A 22,308-nucleotide genomic window follows, 5' to 3' on the forward strand; every position below is an offset into this window, starting at 1 on the left:
CAATCTAGAAGAAAAAAAAAAAAACTAGAGATATCACATTCTCTGACTTCAGACTATACTACAAAGCTTCAGAAATCAAATTAGTATGGTAATGGCAGAAAAATAGACAAATAGATCAATAGAACAGGATAGAACTCCCAAAAATTAACCCATGCACTTATTATGGTCAATTAATCTATGATAAAGGAGGCAAGAATATACAATGGAGAAGACAGACTCTTCAATAAGTGGTGCTGGGAAAGCTGGACAGCTACGTGTAAAGAAGTGAGATTAGAACATTTCCTCACACCATATACAAAAAAATAAAATAAAATAAAACCCTCAAAATGGATTAAAGACCTAAATGTAAAACCTGAAACACAGGCAAAACAGTCTTTGACATAAACTGTAATGATATTTTATTTGATCTCTCTCCTAAGGCAAAACAAGTAAAAGCAAAAATAAACAAATAGGACCTAATTAAACTTAAAAGCTTTTGCACAGCAAAGGAAACCATAAACAAAAGGAAAAGACAACCTATTGGATGGAAGAAAATATTTGCAAACAATATGACAGATGAGGGGTCAATATCCAAAATATACAAACAGCATATACAACTCAATATCAAAAACCAAACAACTCAATCAGAAAATGGGCAGAAGACCTAAATAGACATTTTTTTTCCCAAGGAAGACATACAGATGGCTAACAGACATATGAAAAGATGTTCAACATCACTAATCATTAGAGCAAGGCAAACCAAAACCACAATGAGCTATCACCCCCCCCCCTTCAGAATGGCTATCAAAAAGTGTACAAATTACAATTGTTAGCTAAGAAGTGGAGAAAAGTGACCCTTCATACACTGTTGGTGAGAATGTAAACTGGTGCAGCCACTATGGAAAACAGTATGGAGGTTACTCAAAAAATTAAAAATAGAACTACTATATGATCCAGTAATTCCACTCCTGGGTATATATCCAGAAAAAACAAAAAACATTAATTCAAAAACATACATGCACCCCGATGTTCATAACCATGTTATTTATAATACACAAGATGGAATCAACCTAAGTGCCTGCCAACAGATGAATGGATAAATAAGATGTGGTATATATGTACAATGGAATACTACTCAGCCATAAAAAGAATGAAATAATGCCATTTCCAACAATATGGATTGACCTAGAGAGTAATATGCTTAGTGAAATGTCAGAAAAAGACAAATACTCTGTTGTCACTTATATGTGGAATCTAAAAAATAAAACAAATGAATGTATATAACAAAGCAGAAGCAGAATCACAGATATAGCAAACAAACTAGTATTTCCAGTCATTAATCCCGTATCAGGAGTATGGGATTAAGAGATACAAACTACTGCATACATAATAGATAAGCAACAAGGATATAATGTATAGCACAGGGAATGATAGGCATTATCTTATAACAACATTTAATGGAGTATAATCTGTAAAAGTATTGAATCACTATGTTGTATACCTGAAATGAATATAATGTTATACATCAACTATACTTCAATAAAAAAATAGATAAAATTCTGATATATGTGAGTAAAGTATTTTCATATAAATAAATAAGTAAGTAAGTAAGTAAGTAAGACAATGAAGTTTGCCCCATCGATTGACTCTTTCCTTCACAAACAATTTCTCTGTAGCATGCAATGCTATTTGATAGCAATTTTACCCACAGTAGAACTTCTTTCAAACTTGGAGTCAATCCTCTCAAACCCTGCTGCTTCTTTAGCAACTAAGTTTATGTAATATTTTAAATTCTCTGTTGTCATTTCAATAATCTTCATAACATTTTCACCAGGGGTAGATTCCATCTCAAAGAACCACTTGCATTGCTCATCCATAAGAAGCAACTGCTCATCTGTTAAAGTTTTACCATAAGAATCCAGCAATTCAGTCACATCTTCGGGCTCCACTTCTAATTCTAGTTCTCTTGCTATTTCCACATCTGCAGTGACTTCCTCCACTGAAGACTTGAACCCCTCTTAAGTCATCCATGAATGTTGGAATCAACTTCTTCCAAATTCCTGTTTATGTTGGTATTTTGACCTCTTACCTTGAATTAGGAATGTTCTTCATGACGTCTAGAATGATGAATTCTTTCCAGGAGATTTTAAATTTACTTTTCTCTAATCCTTCAGAGGAATCACTATCTATGGCAGCTATAACATTACAAAATGAATTTCTTAAATAATAAGACTTGAAAGTTGAAAATATTCCTTTATCCATGGGCTGATGAAAGGATGTTGTGTTAGCAGAAAGGAAAACAGCATTAATGTCATTGCACATCTCCATCAGAGCTCTTGGGTGAACAAGTCTATTGTCAATAAGCAGTAATATTTTAAAAGGCATCTTTTTTGGAACGGTAGGACTCAACAGTGGGTTTAAAATGTTCAGTAAGCCATGCTGTAAACAGATGTGCTGTCATCAGGGTTTGTTGTTCCATTTATAGAGAATAGGCAGAGTCAATTTAGCATAATTATTAAAGGCTCTAAGACTTTGAATGGTAAATAAGCATTGGCTTCAACCTAAAGTCATCAGCTGCATCAGCCCCTAATAAGAAAGTCAGCCTATCCTTTAAAGCTTTGAAGACATTCATTGACTTCTCCTCTCTAAGTATGAAAGTCCTAGATGGCATCTCCTTCCAATAAAAAAACTGTTCCTCTACATTGAAAATCTGTTGTTTTGTGTAGCTACCTTCATAAATTATCTTAGCCAGATCTTCTGGATAACTGGCTGCAGCTTCTACATCAGCTTCTTCATTGCTGCTTCACCTTGCACTTTGATGTTTTGGAGACGGCTTCTTTCCCTAAACTTCATGAACCAACCTCTGCTAGCTTCAAACTTTTCTTCTGTAGCTTTCTCACCTCTCTCCGCCTTCATAGAACTGAAGAGATTTAGGACCTTGGTCTGGATGAGACTTTGGCTTAAAGGAATGTTGTGGCCAGTTTGATCTTCTATCCAGACCACTAAAGCTTTCTCCATATCAGCAATAAGGCTATTTCACTTTCTTATCATTCATGTGTTCTGGAGTAGCACTTTTAATTTCCTTCAAGACGTTTTTCTTTTGTTTTGGTTTTTTTGCACTCACAGCTTGGCTAAATGTTTGGTGCAATAGGCCTAGCTTTCGGCCTACCTCAGCTGTTGACATGCCTTCCTCACTAAGCTTAATCATTTCTGGATTTTGATTTAAAGTGAGAAACTATATTTATTTATCACTTACACAGAAAAATGCTAAAGAGTCTATCAAAAAATCTTCCAGAAAAAAAAAGTGAGTCTAGTAAACTAGCAGGATACAAAGTTGATAAGCAAAAATGCTTTGTATTTCTATGTACTGGTAATGAACAATCAGGAATTGAAATTTTAAAATACTATTTACAATATCACTCATAACTTTTAAAAACATAAGGATGAATTTATGGGAGGCTCAATACTAAAGTGCCAAATCCATAGGTCAAAATCATCCCAACTGAAACGCCAGCAGGCTTTTTGCTGTTGTTTTGTAGACATTGACAATCAGGTTCTCAAGGTGTATTGAAATTCACAGGACTCAGGAAAAAATTAAAAGAATGAAGTTGGAGGATTTATATTACTCAACTTCAATATTTACTGTATGTGACAGTAAATAGTGTAACATGATCACAAAGATAGATGCATACGCAACTGTTGAAAAGCAAAACTTTAGTGACCAATAGTGATTGCCAGGGTCTGGGATGGGAGTGGGTGATTGACTATAAAAGGGTATAAGGACAGTTTTGGGGACGCTATTATGATTCCAGTGGATGTTGTGAGACTCTATGTAGCTGTCAAAACTCATCAAATGGTACACTTAAAATTAGTGAATTTTATAGTCCTTAAATTATACATCAATAAAGCTGACCAAAATAATTAAAAACAAGAAATGAAAACAAATAAAGTGAGAGACATGAGACTCTTCCTTTCACTTTAACACTTAGAGACCAATGTGGGGTTATTAGTTGGCCTAATTTAAATATCATTATGTCTCAGGGAATAGGGAGGCCCAAGGAGAGGGAGAGAGATGGAGGAATGGCTAGTCAATGGAGCAGTCAGAACACACACATTTATCAATTTCGTTTGTTGTTTCATATGGGCACAATTCGTGGTGCTCCAACACGATTACAACAGTAACATCAAAAATCGCTGCTTACAGATCAGCACAACAAGTATAATCGTAATAATTAAAAATTTTAAAATATTGTGAGAGTTACCAAAATGTAACACAGAGACGCTAAATGACCAAATGCTGTTGTAAAAGTGGCGCCGATAGAATTGTTTGATGCAGGGTTGCCACAAAACTTAAATTTGTGAAAAGCACAATATCTGTGAAGCACAATAAAATGAAGCATGCCTGTAATTCATCCAGAATCCAATATCACTTGGATTAATTTTGGTGGTGACAGTTTTCCACCTCCTCCTTCAAATAAGCACTTACTTCTATGAATTAGACAACACAGACAACTAGTAGGGAAACAAACACTGCTGGATGTAATTTTGGGCAATAACTTCTTAATCTCCTCTTCCTTCAGATAAGTATTTAAGCATATTTGCCAGACTCCACAGCTACCTCATCCAGCCTCAAATATTACTGGAATTCATTTCAGTGCTCACCTAGAGCCTCAGCTTTCCCCTGGGCTTTAGGGTTTTGTCTGTTTCTTTGCCCAGTCTGAACCTCAAGCCTTGCCCTTTTCTAGTACCATCCTTGTTCTTTCCACTCTATTTAGCACTCTATTTCACCTCTCCTCCTCATAAGAATACAAGATTCTTCAACTAAGCGTCTATAAATTATTTGATTATCCAGTTTAAGGAGTGTCTGAGGCTGACACACTCGAGCCTTGGGATTGGATGTACAGAGTTCATATTTAAAGATATAAAGAGAGAAAGGACAAGCAGAAGAGCAAGATAGTACAAGGAAGCTGGTCCCATAATGTGGTTTATAATCAGAAAGAGCTGAAGAATGCCAGATTTGATATAGAAAAGAAAATCCACATAAAAAGGGAGTTGGTCCACTGTCTGCTTAGAACCTTGAGAGTCATGATCATATTTGATAATCAGTCTCCTTAACTGGAAACAGCCTCTGATAGGCTCTGCCTTTTATCACAAGCTCCTTTTTAAATTGAAGTATAGTTGATTTATTATGTTGTGTTAGTTTCTGTTGTACAGTATAGTGATTCAGTTATAAACATACATACATATATATATATATTCTTTCAATATTCTTTTTCATTATAGGTTATTACAAGATATTGAATATAGTCCCTGTGCTATACAGTAGGTCCTTGCTGTTTATCTGTTTTATATATAGTAGTGTGTACTTGTTAATCCCAAATTTCCAATTTATCCCTTCCTCTTTCCCCTTTGGTAGCTGTAAGTTCATTTTCTGTCTGTGATTCTGTTTCTGTTTTGTAAATAAGTTCATTTGTGTCATTGTTTTAAATTCCACATATAAGTGATATCATATATCACATAGCTCTTTTCAGAAAGTTCTGTCCTCATTCCTCCATCTTCAGAAAAATACTGAGCAGAAGGGGCTTAGTTCAGCTATTCTTCAGCCAAACACATGTGACCTTTTACCCTACTGTTTGCTTCTTCCAGAATGTTCTGTCTTCATGCCCATGCCCTTGCCCTTGCCCTTGCAGAAATTCCCAGAGAGGGGAGTTCTACTCAGTTCTCCTTCAATCAGTCACATTCTGAGCCTGCCCCTAATATTTTCTTCAACTAGCCTTCATAAGCCCTCCTGATCAGGCTTCTCCTGGTGCCATAGGCTACGTTGTCTGGTCTCCCCTTCAGAGCCCTGGGTCCAGACAAGGCCCTGAGGGAAAGCCACTCAGGGGCTGTAGCAATGGCAATAGAGAACTGGGTTTGGAGAGAGGAGCCTCATGGATACTGCCTGCACCATGTACAACAGGCGACTGTCCCCTCACGGCACACATGTGGCTGGACATGTAGGTCCTGGGCAGTGAGTGGGCCACAGACACAGCACCTCAGAGGGAGCTGCTGAGAAGAAGCCTGCCTGAGGCCAGCTCAAATCACTTTCTTCTGGTTTCCCGCATGTCTCCATCAGTCCAGCTCAAGAGCTATGCCCACTCATCCAGACCATACAACAGCTCCCCCAAAAATTCCCTAATAAAAATTAACAATAATGATGAATTGCTTTATCCTCTTCCAGCAAAACAGTCCCATTCCCAGTGTGTGCTGTGATGGTATTTTCATGAATCAAAAAGTAAGGCACATTTCTGGCATGAGGACTTAAAGCCAGACAGATTTTGGAATTGAGGCTACCTTGGGGAATCCAGGGCTTTTGGTTTCCAGGGAATAGGTCTAGACTAGTTGTGGGGAGGAATCTGAAGCCCAGTTCACTAAAATGAACGTAACTCATTCAGCTGGACTTTATGAGGTACTTATGTAATCAACGCTGTGCACTACCAGATCAGATCTTCCATCATTCCTGTCCTCAAGGTAATAACAGAGATCGCTCCAGCACCAAAATGTTACAAGGGCACAGATTTCTCCTTAAATATGAATGTGTGTAATAGCTGAATGTGCAGGGATTCTGATGACTGAACAGTTTGAACATCAAGTAAAACATCTTCAGAGTGATTATCTAGAAAATGTGTTTTGTTCATATACCACTGACTGACAATCATATTTGCAAATATTTCCAAATAATGCCTTGTGCCAGCACAGTGATGGGTGACAGGGGCTATGAACTGGCCATCAAGAAACCCAGGCATTAGCATTCACTAGCTGTGTTGCCCGAACCAGTATAAATTGCTTAAAGCAGACGATCTAATAATCTTTGCAAATTCAACAAAAGATCAGAGCCTCCACCTTTGCAGTTTTCAGGATTCAGTAGAAAGGAGAATAGTAACAATTTGGAGCAGTAAATTCTTTCTTGGCTCTATCAGCTCTCTTTAAGTCTAGGTATATCTGGAAATACAGCAAAGGCATCTCAAAAGAAGAATAACTCCTTTCTTTCTCCAGACTAAGGAAGATGCTGTGGTCTACACTGCTCTCTTTATTCAAATACAAATGACCACTTGACTCAAGAGAACCCGGAACACCAGACATGTGCTGGTAAATGTTTAGGAACTGGCTCACCAGGGGGAAAAGTGGTCTATCTGTAGCATCTACATATTTCCATGGTGTAAAAATCTACCACCATGGGCTATCTCAAGCCACCAAAGTGATGTCACTGAATGGGAGTCAGGAAGAGATGCATAGAATAAGCTCTCAGGAGATGATGTGAGCCAGCTCCAGCTATGTAACCAGAAATGTAATTCATTCGGAAGAGAAGAGAAAGTTCAAAGGACAAAAAGCAGTATCTTCCAAGTTGTGAAGGGCTATCATAAAAAATGACGTTCACTCATTTATTTCAATGGTACACAAAACAAGTGGAACAGCGTATTGCAGAAAGATGAGCAATTGGTAAACAACATAGAAATTAGAGCCAATTGGATTCAAATCTTGGTTCTGTCATTACCAACTTTGGTCACTTAATCTCACAGAGCTTTAGAATCCTCATCTAGAATAATTTAATATGGCAGTGTATGCAGAGTTCCAAGAACAACATACAGCACACTCAATAAAACATTAGCTCTTATCATCATCATCATCATGGTTTGATTAGCTAATTCAATTTTCAGTTTGGGAAACACTTACTGAGTGCCTATTATGTGGCAAATGTGCTAGACTCTGGAGACATCAAGAGAAAGCAGACAAGCCTCTATCCCCACTGAGTTTGAGTCTAACAGAGGAAACAGACACATAAATGATGATACACACGTAACTGCACCACAATTTGTGCAATAATTGCAATATGCACATGGTGCCGCAGAGGAGAAAATGACTCCTGGTAATGAGGCAGGCTTCAAACAGCCAATGACATTTAAGCTAGATCTCAAAAGATGAGTTAGAGTTTAATAGGTGAAGCATTCAAGGTAGAGCATTCCAGGCAGGAGAAACAGCATTCACAAAGGTAGAGATGGATCAAAGTGCCTGGTTGGTTTTGGTGACATCAAGAAATTTGGAATGACCAGAACTGAGTGTCTAGTAACAGGGACAGCTAACATTTATTGCCCACTTGATATGAGCCAGGAGCTGTTTTAGAATCAATATTAAAAAGATTAATGAAATACTTTGCTTTCTTTTAAATCTGATATGTATTTTACATACACTCCACATCTCAATTCAAACCAGCGACATTTGAGGCACTCAGGAGCCACCTGTGACCAGAGACAACTATATTGGACAACTCAGCTTTAAGTGATATTTTTTGTTGTACTCTAGTATTTAGAGGGTTTTCTGGTTGTTGTTTTTGTTTTGTTGTTTCTTCTGCTTTAAAAAAATATCATGGTTCATATGGTCATCCAAGGTGATCCTCTGTGGACCTTGAAAACCCAAAGGCTCCCTAACCAACCTGTTCCAAAATTTTCCAATTTACTGCTCCTTGGGTCAAGCCAACCAATCTTCCTCTGGCAGCTTTTGTACTCGTGGGCTTGGACAGCAGGTAAATGAATATGCATATCTGGACCTCAGCATAGACTTAATAGCAGGAGATACGTGTGGTGACATTCATCAGCACGTAGTTGGAATTGAAACCACGGGACTGGATGGGGTCAGCCGAGAAAAGTATGTATATATTGCAGAATGAGAAGATAAGAGAGCTGGGGTGGGGTCGGGGAGGCGGTCAGGAAAGTACCTACACTGAAGGGGAGAGCAAAGAGAGAAGCATGGTCAAAAAGTTATGAGCAGAGCCAGGGACAGAGTTGTGTCTCAGGAGCCAAGGAAGGAAAACATTTAAATAAATAAATAGACAACCATATCAACCACTGAAGAGCGGTCACCATGGTCAAGGAGCCTGTCAGCTCTATTGTTAAACAATTCCATGATCAGTTAACTTAAATGCCTTTTCAAAGTCAGCAAAGTTAGATTTTTTTTAATGAAAAGAAAATAAAGATGGTAGAGCCTGCATTAAACTGCCTTTATTTTCATTTTAGCTAAAAGCTCCCTCTTGTGTCCAGAAAGGGGATTTCTTTGACAGTTAGCAAAAAGGTTTTAAGAACATCTGTTGATTCATAGTTTTTCTGATATTCTTCCATAATATTCATTTTTGCTATGAAATGTGTATGAGTGTTATAGTCAAACAGAGACATTATAATAAGAATGAAAAAAACAAGACTGTTTCCCCTCTAGCTTTAGGGCTACGTTGGAAGGAAAGGGATCGTGTAAACACAATAAATTCCATTGACTGGCATACCTTTCTTAAAAGGGTCCTGAGAGTTCGCTGAGTTTCAGTAACAGCTGGGAAAGACTGACATGTTTAACCATCATCTCAGGTGTTCCAGATCTCTTTGGAGTTTGGATACTATCTCTCTAGGCCCCCAAGCTCTTACGTGTCTCCTCGAAAAGAAGGGGAAAAAAAAAAACAGGAAAAGAGAAAAGGAGAGAAAGAAAAAGAAAGGAAAGGGTCCCCTTTGAGGGACCGAAGAGATCTGTAAGGCTGACAGTCCAGACACAGGGACTAGAGTAGCAGCGGAAGGTGCCAGAAGCAGAGGTCCTGGCCTGGTTTGTTCCATTGGTGGAGGCACTAGGGTATTAAGAACACTGTCCTGGGAAGCTGGGGGTCTAGGGGCTAGCATTCCAGCTCTGCCTCTAAATGGCTGTGTGTGTGCGCGCGCACGTGTGTGTGTGTGTGTGTGTGTGTGTGACCTTGGGCAAAGCCCTTCCTTTTCTGGACTTCAGATTTTCCTTTGAGCAGACTGTTCCATTGCATGATGGGAGTCACACCCCAAAGGAGGGAAGCTTATAAAGCTGGTGATGTTTCCCATCGTCTCATCTTACCTGTTTTCAGGGCTGTTCTTCCTGTGAAAGCTCGACGCCTAATGCCTCCGACTCTAAACTACCCAAGACCCTCGACCCCAGCACCCCGTGCTAGGTCCTAGAATGAGAACCCAGAGGGGTCCCATTCCACTGCCTGACCTCTCTCCATTGCATATACTTTCCTTATCCCACAGTAGGGAACAGAAAGTCTGTGGTTCAAAAAAACATCATTCATTGAATGAATTCCTGAGCAGAGAAGCAGAGAAAGCCATGCGAGCTAGGTGTGGAGCCTGGGACAATTGTTGCAGGTTTTTTTTTCTTTTTTTCCTTTCCCATCTTTTTCTTTTTCTCTCCTTTTCCCTTTTCCTGTTCTTTTCTTTCTTTACCTTACCTTCCCTTTTCTTCTCTTCTTTTTGTGCCAAAGGCTGAAAAAAACAGCCAACTTCCCTCACCTTCATCCCCTGGAGACAGAAGTGAATAAGGCGGCAACAGCCACAGAGACTTGACGGTAATGAAGGCTGATGTGCTCTGTGTGGTCGCTACAGCCTGGCCAGGGGACAACAACCCTCAGCTGATGCATGAAGGCTCTGCCTAGGGTGACAGCACGGTTTACCTGTGAAGCCACAAACAGCACTGGACAGTAGGGGGAGGGAGGGAGGAGTAGGTTCCTGGAACATTAGAGTTTTTCTTTTTTAACTTAATTATTTTTAATTTTTTAATTGAAGTATAGTCAGTTTACAATGCTGTGTCAATTTCTGGTGTACAGCATCATGTTTCAGTCAGGCATGAACATACAGATATTCCTTTTCATATTCTTTTTCATTATAGGCCATTACAAGATACTGAACATAGTTCCCTGTGCTATACAGTAGGACCTTGTTGTTCATCTGTTTTATACATAGTAGTGTGTACCTGTAAATCTGGAATTCCCAGAGGTTTTCTTTTTTTAACTCAACACTGTACTTAAAAAAAAAAAAGATATGCAGGAAACAAGGGACTTTATCCTCTCCTCATGAACAAATCAGGGGTCACCTTTGGATTGGACTGTTACTACTAATCGCTGGGAAGCAAAGAGCTTCATGGGGTTTAGGACACGTGTGGGTACTGAGCGTTACAAGGGCGGAGCGCACCCTGGAAAGCAGCGCACAGCAAGGGGTGCCGGCTCTCTCCTCCCTCCTCCTTCCCTCCTTTTTTCTTTTTCTTCTTTCCCTCTCTCTCTCTCCCCTCTCACTTCACTCTTTTTTCTCTCTCTCTCTGAAGTAATGCAACCAGAGCGTCTCCTCGGAGATTGAGCACAATTCAGCAGGGAGAAAGCAGAGCAGTTTGGCTCCCGCAGATAAAACTCTACGCACAGATGGCGACTCAGGACTCACAGGGAGATCTCTAACTTCCCTTCTCCCTTAGGAGGGAGACGATGTAAGCAGCTAGTCAGGCCCTCCCGCTGAACGCAGGCCAAGTGTGGGGGAAGTGACTGAGTGCTACTCCCGTGCTGTCCAATGGAGTTCGCCTTGGGAGCCAAACCCACTAAAATGGGGTCTGGAAGCTATCAGAGAAGAAATCTGATGCATGTATGTTTTTACCCACAATCGTCCATCACCAAGGATTTTTGCATTTGAGGCATGTTGCAGGGACCCCGGCAAGCTGCTGTATATCCACTGTGATCAGTTTCTAACATGCTGTAATAATCTGAAGGGAAACAGCCCCTGGAATCTACATACCAGCTTTTTTTTCTTTCTCTAATTTGCCCTTCAGTGCCAAAAGAAATTAAAACAAAAACCTGAAAGACAAGATTTCAATCGAGCCATCACTATTTTAGAAAGACCTCACCTACTTGTGTGTGTGTGTGTATGTGTATGTTTGCGTAGCTACAGGATACCATGTGCATATTTAGGTAAAAACAGTGAATTCAGGTAATGCCACTTGAATTGTGTTGGCCGCCTACTATGTTCCTAAGCACTGTGCCTGGTGCTTAGTGCTTTTTCTAGGTTAAAACTAAGACGAAGCAACTCTTCCTGGATCAAAGGGATGTGATACTTCAAAGTATTTTAGGTATATGAGACAAAATAAATACAATTTTTCTGCTTAAGGGGGCTTTTAGTTAAGGAACTCAGAAAATTTTACAATAAGCATTGTTGCAAATTGCTTTGCAACAATTTGCAACAATCTTCAGAGAAAGTTACTACATTAGAAGTTAAAAACTACGTAGCCCTAAAATTTGTTAAAATTCTCAATCATATAGTTTAGAAATAGTTTTAGAAAGGCCATAAAATAGTTTTAGAAAGTTTCAAGAAAGAAAGACTGGGGCTACTATATTGGAGTCTTTCATTCAATCCCACAGTTTCTAAAATATATAGTCCAGGGCCAGCACCAGCCTGTCCTGAACCCTTTCCTCTGTCTGCCCATTGAACGCTGATAGTCCAATTTTTTTTTATCTTTGGCCCTCCTCTGTTCCCACTATACATCTTCTCTCTTGGTGATCTCATCTCCTCTGATGATTTTTCCCATTATCCATATTCTGATGCTTTTCAAATCTAAATCTCTTGCCTTGATAGCTCCCTGGAGCTCTATCTAGACTCATATATCCGAAAGTTTCCAGTGGACATCTCCACTTGGACACCCCACAACCATCTGGAAGTCAAGATGTCCAAAACTAAACTCAGCAGTTTTCTTCCAAATCCTGTTCTCCATTCTTTTTCTTGGTTGGTGAACCCCAAACTCACTCATCACTAAGGCCAGAAACCTGAGAGTCCTCCTTAACTCCTTTTCCAGCAACCATCTCATTGAATCAGCCACCAAGTCCCGCTGCTTTTAATTTCCTCAGTCACTGCCCTCCTCTCTATCACCCCTGCCTTGCTTTGGTTGAGTCAGTCATCATCTCTAGCGTGAAGTGTTACAATAATTTCCTACCAGATGTTACTGCTCCTGGTCTTGCCTCTTCTGATCTCACCCCCTCCAGTCCTCCCCTCCACACTAGTACTAGGCTAATAGATACATCAGTACATCTGACAGGCCCTTAAGTAAATTATTTCAATGATTCCCCTTCACGTACTAGATTAAGTCCAAACTCCTTGGCATGGCATAGAAAGTCTCCTAAACGTGGCCTCTGCTTTTCTCTCTAACCCCATCTCCTACCACAATCCTGCCCCTTACCCTTGATGTACTGTCTGCTCCATCAATATTGAAATACTGGTGGTTCCTCCCCCTTGCCCCATTCCATGCTGTTGCATGGCTCTGCCCCTTTGTCCTGTTATTCCTTCGACTGGAATGACAACCCTAGTCCTATCTTTTCTTTGCTTGGATAATTCTTTCCACCTTTCAAGACAGTTCCAGAGGTTCCTTTCATGAGTAGCCTTTTCTGACCTCCCCCCGACCTCCCACCCACCGAACAATGTTCTTTCTCTGTGCTTTCCCAGCAGCCTGTGTGTGTCGCTCTCCCACTGAGTGTACCACATTGTATTGTAGCTGTTGGTTTGTCTTTGATTTGGGAACTGGCTTCCGCAGTGTACTGTGAGGTCTTTGAGGTGAGAGTAGAGGCAACATTGCAATTGGACTTCTCTCTCTAGTCCCACTTCTCTTATGTTAGTACAGACCCTCATTAGCACTAGTTTGATCTCCCTCCCTGGATGCAGCCTTTCCATGTCTTTGATAATTGTCTAGAGGGTAAAGTCCCAACTCCTCCACGTGGCACACACAGACGGGTCTCTGTCAACTTTCAGGCCTATTTCCTGCCCATACCCGCCTTGCCCACATCTGCACTCCAGCTAGGCTCAGCTACCATGCACACTCTCCACCCCTCCTGATGAATCCTTATTTATCCTTCAGCGCCCACCATGTATGGGCTCTCCTGTGTGACGCCATCCCCAGATTTCCCCAGGAGGGGTTAGACAGGTCTGTCTTTCTATTCCTATTGCATCTATTATAGCACCTTCTATACTCAAGTATAATCATCTTAACTTCTCTGAGCCTCAGTTTCGTCATCTGGAAAATGGGGGATAATAATAGTTTCTACATTATAGGAGAGTTGTGAACAGTAAAGGAGACAATGCCAGGAAAGCGTGCAACACTGACTTTGGCACATAGTAAGCACTGGATACGTGGTAGCTGACATCAGCTGGGTTCTCTTCATAGATAAATTATATGTACCAGATACTTCACACGTATGAACTTGTTTCACTGTCCTCATGAGGTAGATACAGCTACCGCCTCCATATTCTAAATGAGGACACAATGATTCAGAGGAGGAAATGACTTACCCAAGGTCCCACGGCTGGTCAGTGGAAGAGCTGGTCGAATCCACGTGACCTGGCAGTAGGACCATGCTCTTAAGCATTATACACCTCTGTACACTTTTCTCATCTGTACTAAAGATGAACTCCTCTAAGACAGGAACCACTCCTGCCTTCATCCCAGAGTTAGACTCACCATTCTCACTTTCTCAACTCTGCTCCCATTAGGAGACAAGGACACGGGTCTTGGGCTCTCAATTCCGCTTGGACAACCACCAGCACTTTACTCTCCTGCTCAGCTGCCTTCTGCAGTAGGGCCACCTCACCCTCAGACAACACACTTTGCATTTCCAAGCCCATCTCCAGCTGCTGCTTTGCCTCACGCTGCCTCCAGGACTCTAATGCATTCCAGAGTCACCTGAGGAGGCCCGAGTGTGCTGCAGGTGATTAGAATGGGGTTCTACAGGGCATAATGATTTCAATCAATGTTTGTTAACTGTTTTATTGAGTACAGTTTTATAATGATTACAAACAGAACTACAAATCCACCACAGATGCCACTACCCTGATTGATATGTCCAGGCCACAATCTGGGACCTACATACATCAGCCACATTCTACAGACATCTCAGGCCATTCCAAAGATGTTAAATGGTGCGACTGTTTGGCAGTCTTGAAAAAGAGACTAGCATATACAGGGATGGTCGGCGGTAGCTCCAGGATTTCTATACGGGGAAGCTGCCCCCTCCTTCATGTATTTTATTTTTACTGTTTGTGTTCACATTCTCTATTTATGTGAAAGGGCTTGGTGGGGCTGGTAAAGATTAAGGGATTTGTCTTGAAGGTGTATTTGCAGAGCAAGCAAGCACACTTTCTCTAAGCTTATTTGGGGTAACTTGAGGGTGACTAATAACCCCTTCCCCAAGCCAAATGGCACTGTCCCTGAGAATGGCTCATGGTCACATAGCAAGTCTTGGGTAAAAGATAAATTAGAAGTTTCCACTTCTCAGCTCCAATTGCTGGGTTACAGAAAACTTAGTTCCACTGTCCCTTCCAGACACTTACTAATTTTGGAGAAAATGGAAACCCTTTGCTGGTGAGAAATCCCAATTAGAAAGATAAGAGAGTCAAGCCAGGAAAGGAGGGAGTCAGGGAAGAGTGGGACCGGAGCCAGGAAGAAGGAAATCACACCCACACTAGAGTCAAGGCAAGGTTTGTAGCTCCCACTAAGAAACCAGAAAGCTCAAAACAGGAAGAAAGAGGTGAGGTGCAATCCAAAAAGCAATCAGCTCACTGACATTTTATTTATTTTTACCTGGGGGAAAGGGGTGTGGGAGGGGTTTGGGCTCCCAGGCTGACCCGGCAGCTGCAGCTGCCATAAAGAAGTGGGTGTTGGGGGGCGGGGGGGAGGGAGGCCAGGGCCAGGGGGCCGGCCTCTTCCTTACCCCCAAAGGAGGCCCAAAGAATCTAAAGGAAGGAACCTGAGACTGTGTGAAGCCCAAGAGACTGAGACACTTCCAAGCCATGCAGAAAAGGAAGCCGCTCTCCAAGGACACAGAATCTACCCCAGCCTGGACCTGGAAACCCAGAGAACACCTCCCCGCCCCCACTGCCTTTAGACTGAGCTGTTTGTCGGGGCCATTTTAAGGGCAGCTGAAGTCAATGGAGGTGCAAAAGGGATGAAGAGAAAGACATAAACTGTGCCAATAAAATATACAAAATTAACTGAAAACAAGACTTCCCTGGGATTTTTTTTTTTTTTTTTTGCCCTGGTCTTACAGCATCTGGTTTCATTTCTCCTCCCCGAAGGAAAAGAAAAGAAAAGAAAAGATGAGGAAAAAGGGGTGAGGGGGTGGGTGAACACAGCACATACGGTTTCGATGGAGTCCTTTCGAACATACGCAGGCCCGGGGGGCCCGAGCCCCAAGGTGGAGCTCTTGTTGCCTCCACGGCCAGCGCCATCCTGTCGGGAGGGCACACAGGACGCTGAGCGGTCCTGAGCGAGTCGCTTCCCCCTCCGGCCCAGTTTCTGCCTCACAGAATGGGTAGTGAGACTTTCAGAAGTAACCAGAGAAAATATGCTAAAAGGTATCGTAACAATAGCACCAACATGTTCTAGAAGCTTTCCTGAGAACACGCATGTTCTCATTTAATTCCCATAAAACTCCATGTGATTAGTATTCTTATTGTGCTATGTCACAGACAAGAAAACTGCATAATAGAGAAGCTGACTTGTTAAGAGTCAAACAGCCAAGAATTGGAGGACTTTGAACCCAGCTGTACTGACTTGAGCTTTTAACTCCTACTACATTCCATAAGGTAAGATTGTTGGTATTGTTACTAAATTCTACACTTTATGGTTTCCACATTTTGTCTGGAGGAAGAGTTCAATCTGAATATAATTTTCTTCTCTGATTTTGAGAGATGAGGACTGGGGTGGTACTTCTGCCTGTAAAGTGGGAACTGAGAGAGAGGGACATCTGATGCCACGACACAAATTCTCAGGTTATAACTGGAGCAAGGGGCCCCTCCCATCAGGCATTCTGGACTCAGGAACGTCAGCCTGAGCTAGTCAGGGAATACTTTTGCTAAGTACCCCTGTCCTCAACCTCTCTGTAATCCAGTTTTCTCCTCTATAAAATGGAACAAGAATAGCACTTACTACAGCTAGTTTTGTGGGAATTGAAAAATGCCTGTAAAGCACAGGAAACTTCTAGAAACTGTTAGTGCTTTTATTATTTCTCTCCTGTCACTCAAGAGTGCCATCCATGGGCTGCTTCCAACTGCACCCTCCTAAAATCCAGAGTGCATGGGAGAAGGCACATGTCCACTGGGTGCGGAACAGTGGAAAGATCTCTGGAGTTAAGGACGGGGTACCTGAGTTCTACCTTTGCCTCTCTCGTGGCAGGCAAGTCACTTGCCTGTAGGTATATGGAGTTAAACTTGTGTAGTCTGCCTCAAAGAGCTGTTGCCCAAAACAGGGAAAGTAGCACAAATGGAAAGTCCTAGAGTTGGTTCTGTAGGCTGCATTCTTGACTCTGTCTTGTAAGACTGAAGTCTGAGAGAACATTCTGAGAAATGAACGTAGTATTTTAACATTGTATTTCATTGGCACTTCACACGATTTTTCAATGAAGAGACTAATTTTCAGCTTTGTCCCCACTGAACAGGATGAGCGCCACTCACTCCCTAAATTTTAAACCTATGTCTGGGTGGCTGCTGAGAGAAGATGATGATCGGAGGCGGTCAGGAGAGGAGAAGGTGACCAGCCAGGAAATCGCCCTGGAGAGTAAAAATACAACCCTCTTTGCTGGCTATGGTTTAGCGAGTAAGCACGAAAAGGGAGTAAGAGAAGTGGGAGACAGAAACAGATAAAGGAACAGAGAGGCAGAAGACAGAGTGGAGGCAAAGGGGAGGAAGGCCGGGTGAAGGACAAGGAGTTGAAGAAATCCAGATGGGAGTCTTGGGCTTCACACATCCAGCAGATGCTTGACCCTGGAGCAGACATGGAAGGGTGCACAGAGTTTTAATTTCCTCTGTGAAAATACCAAATAAGCATTTGGCTCACAGGAAGATAGCTTGTGATTTCTTTTGTCATCAGTGCTTGCCTGAGTACAGACACCACAGGGTGTCTCTCTGTTGTGAACCAGCTCTCCTCCTGCTCCAAGTCTTTCCCGTCCCCTGTGCTTCGGGGCCCTCAGAAGGGATTGGAAATACCCGGGGACCGGAGCGGAGAAGAGGAGAGGGATTCAGGACTGAGGTGAGCAGGATGAGAAGGGACTTCCTGGCCTCTTCAGTGGCTCCCTGGCTGGTCAACAAGGCCAGTATAATACAGTCATTACGGGTCTGGGTGCGGAAGTCAGCCAGACCCGGGTTTGAATTTGTCTCTTGCCACTTACCAGGTATGTCCTTGAACTAGTTGCTTCCTGTCTCTGAGCCTTGGTTTTCTCACATGTCGTGTAAACATAATAATAACTTCCATCTCCTGATGTTATTGTGAGGATTAAATGGGTTGGGACAAGTTAAAGGCCTGGCACGTAGTAGTAGGCACTCAATGAACGTTCAGCATGACTCTCATAATTTGGAACACGAAAGGGCTGCCACCTGAGCCGCATATTTCGCAGAAATGTCTTGTCTCATTCAGAGGGATTGCCAGAACCAGGCTAGCCCGTACCCTCCACACTTTTTCAAAGGCTTTCTCAAAATACTGAAAAGATTTTTCTTTTATCAATCTCTCTCTCGCCCCGGTGCCCTCTCCAGCTCTCTCACGCTCTCTGGTGCTCTCTCCCCTCCCCTCCTCCCCCCGCCACCACCAGAGAAGCCCCCAGTCCTCCAAATAGATATAAAGATGTGACAGGACCCAGGCCTCACTTCATTTGAAGCTGGGTAGACTTGTCCAAAAGGGATGACAATATTGCTTTTGTTTCTCAGACCCTAAAATCTCCCACAAGTCCTGAAGTGGACATTCCAGCGCCTCTTCAGCCCACTCCTAGCTACTTCAGCCCGGGCTCTCAGGAGTCCAACAGTGCCACCTTTAAGGCCGCCCTCACAATTCTGACACCTGCATCCTGGCTCCTATAGAAACTCTTTCCCTCTTCTCAATGTATGTGATGTTGAGAAAACCCTCGGGATGAATGGGGAAGGCATAATCATGATGTTAATGGGACTTTAGACATGCAAATGTCTGTTCTGAGTTGGGATGAGCTGAACAAAGTCGGTGTGAGGGGCAGGAATGGACAAGTGCCATCAGTGCCCCAGATGTGTGATGTTGGGAGGAGGGGACTGAGAAATGATGAAAGGAAACATAAGGGCTCTTTAGAAAAATGGGACATTTGAAGGACTCCATGAGAGGTGTGTCAATGGAGAGACAGCATGAGAAAGTAGCGGAAAGGAGCCTGAGTGCCTGCAGGGGGCACAGAGCAGAGAATTCTTGAAAGCCAGAGAGCAGGAGAGGAGCCTGGGTGGTGGGAAACTGCCCGAAGCTGGGGGTTTTGTGTTTAAACAGATCCAGGACGGGAGGCCATGGGAGCCTGTCTGATCAGGCTGCCAGGTGGCTGGATTCAGGACAGTTTCTACCTGGGCCCAAAGGACCCACCTAGGAATCAAGCTGAAAGGATCTTGCTGCCAACTGATGTGTTAAGCTGGACTGCGAACCTAGGCTTTTCCTGTGTGTAAACTTTGAACCTTGCATTTCTTCCAACTGTAATAATGCATTTCAAACAGCTAGCTAAGAATCCCGGCCCAGAGGCCCAGAGGAGACTGAAAGGACACAGGGACAGCCCTGGTTTTGATTCTAGCCTGCATCAGTGCCTATCTATGCCCCTATCAGTTGCTCTTCTCTGAACAATATTTTTCAAACTATCTATGGACAAAACCAGAGTATTCTGATACTAAAAATGAAATGAAATGATGGTCTTTCCCCTACAATTTTCAAGAAACCACAATCAGTTAATGCATAGAATGCATTCCAATAAATTTTGCCAACTTCCTTGGAGCCTGCTCCCATGTGCCTATGCTAGGATACAAAAGTTAGCATCTGAATTAGCATGGAATTATATTTGTAGGTATTTTATGATTTAGATATGGATATTTTACGATACTCCACAAAGAGCTCTGTGGTTTTCAGTGCTGTGCCACTAACACAGGCTTAGAGGTCCTAGGACTAAGGATTGAAACCATCATCTTGCTGATTTTCTCCCTTTCGTGCTTGCTCCCTCCCAGTGCATTCTCCACAAAGTAGCAAGAATAATCTTTCTAACCTGTCAACCAGATCATGTCATTTCCCAGCTCTAACATTTTTTTAACTTATTTATTATAGTTTATTGGTTTTTTTATTAAGTTATAGTCATTTTACAATGTTGCGTCAAATTCCAGTGTAGAGCACAATTTTTCAGTCATACATGAACATACATATATTCCTTGTCATATTTTCGTCATGAGCTACCACAACATCTTGTATATATTTCCCTGTGCTATACAGTATAATCTTGTTTATCTATTCTACATTTTGAAATCCCAGTCTGTCCAGCTCTAACATTTTTGACGGCTTCTCATTGCCTTTAGATTAAAATGCAGGCTCCTGCCCACCTTTCCAAACTCATCTTGCCCCACTGTCCCTCTTCCTGATAATGTTCCAGCTATACTTGAGTTTTTAGTTCCTCAAATATACCAAGCTGGAGGCCAGCTTATTGTGCTTGTGCATGAGGTTCCCTCTGCCTGCAATACCCTTTCTGTCTGTGGTTAGGCAAAATTTGGGGCCCTATAGCTTTCAGCCCCTGATGTCACACCTGTCATTATGTAACATTACATAGCAAAAGGAATTATTCAAATGTAATTATGGTTACTAATAAGCTGACCTTAAGACTGAGAGAGTATCCTGGATTAATTATCCAGTAGCCCTAATGTGATCATGTGAGCCCTTAAAAGCAGAGAGGTGTAGAAAAGGAAGTCAGGGAGATTGAAGCTTGAGAAGGACTTGAGCGACACTAGCTGACCTGAAGATGGAGGAGGCCGTGTGGAAAATACAAAGAGGAAATGAATTTGGAAGTGGATCTTCTTGAGTCTCCACTAAGGAATGTAGTCCAGCCTACACTTTGGTTTTGACCTTGGGAGACCCTGAGCAGACAACTTAGCTGAGCCAAACTGTGCCTGGATCACTGACCCACGGAAATTGTGAGATAGTAAATCAATGTTGTTTTCATTCACTATGTTTGTGGTGATGTGTTATAACAGTGATAAAATACTCATACATCATCCTTCCCTTTTCATGCTTACCTCCTTCCCATCTTTTGGATCTCAGCTTAAATGTCAGCACGTCCGAAGTGTGACCATCCTACCCAAGATGAATCTCCTCCCCCAGCCCCATTATTCTCCTCAGCCCGTAGTGCTTGCTTCCTTCATGGCCCTTATCCTCGTTTTACCTGTTTACTTACTTGACGTTTTAATGTAAGCCCCATGAGAACAGGGATTTTTGTTCTCAGCTGTAGTTTTGGAACATAGAAGAATGAATGGCACAGAGTAGGCGTTTCAATAAATATTTGTTGAATGAATGAATATTTATTGAGCACCTACTTTGTGCTAGGAAGTCTGTTCTGTTCTTGATCTACTTTATTTTATTGGATCCTCACAATAGCAACACAAGTGAGGCGCTGTTGTTTTCCCCGTTTTATGATAGATGGTGCTCAGAGTGGTTACGTACAGTGTTCAAGATCACACCGCTAGTAACTGGGAGAGCCAGAATTCAAAGTCAGGTCTTGCTGACTCTCAAGCCTATGTCTCCCACTGCGCCACACTGACTCCCAAGTATTAACACAATCGACTATACACTGGCCTGATGAGACTTTTGCAAGGGGAAAAAGAAATAAAAGTATGTAAGCACGTGCACATGTAACTTTGCATACAATTTCAGAGAATTCACTGGACTCATAACGCTCAGGCTAATTTATACGCTACCTGCATCAAAGAGTAGTCAAGCTTTAATAGAGGTTATCTGGGGGTGATCAGGTGAGCTCCAGATGCCCTTCTAGTTTTTAGATGGTCATTCCTGAATATGGAGACAAACATTGGACTCAAAGACATGAAATGCCAACAGTCAGATGACAGGTAGGTGGCGATGGCCAATATTTTAGGGACAAGGCTCTAATATCCCCTCTGACTAAAAACCACGTGTCCCACTGGTAAGACCTGTATGTCTCTAGCAGAACCTAATAGTCCAAGTATTTGTGAAGTCACTAGAGATTTGAGAATAGCCTGAAGCAAAGCAAGCAACGAAAGCTCGCCACAGAGTTGTGAGTTCTGAGGGAGGCCAGGATTCCTAACCACCCAGCTCCTGTGGTTCAAAGTCTGGGAGCTGTGACAGCTTCCCTTTCCTCAAAAGCCCCCACCCAACCCTGGCTCTGAGGAGCTTTCCAATCCCCCTCTGAGTGCTATTTCATCAAAACCAAGTATTTATGTTCCCTCTCAGCTTTGTGTAACACTTGAAATTCCTTCCAGATAAACAGCGGGATTATGGCCAAGAAGGAGCCCAGAAAGAAGGGAGAGATAAGACGGTGAGGTTTGATTTATGAAGTCGAGTTTCTGAAAGCTGCTCGTATCCCTCAGGGGCCGGGCAGCAGCTGGCCGACTTCTCTCTTCCAGCTTCGCTGCCACCGTCCCAGGGTTTGCCAGGGCTCTTCTGGTGCCCTCAGCCTTGGAATGCCATTCTCCCTTCCCCTGACTCCCATCCCTTTCC

Source organism: Camelus bactrianus, chromosome X (assembly GCF_048773025.1).
Source record: "Camelus bactrianus isolate YW-2024 breed Bactrian camel chromosome X, ASM4877302v1, whole genome shotgun sequence".
NCBI classification, from domain to species: Eukaryota; Metazoa; Chordata; class Mammalia; order Artiodactyla; family Camelidae; genus Camelus; species Camelus bactrianus.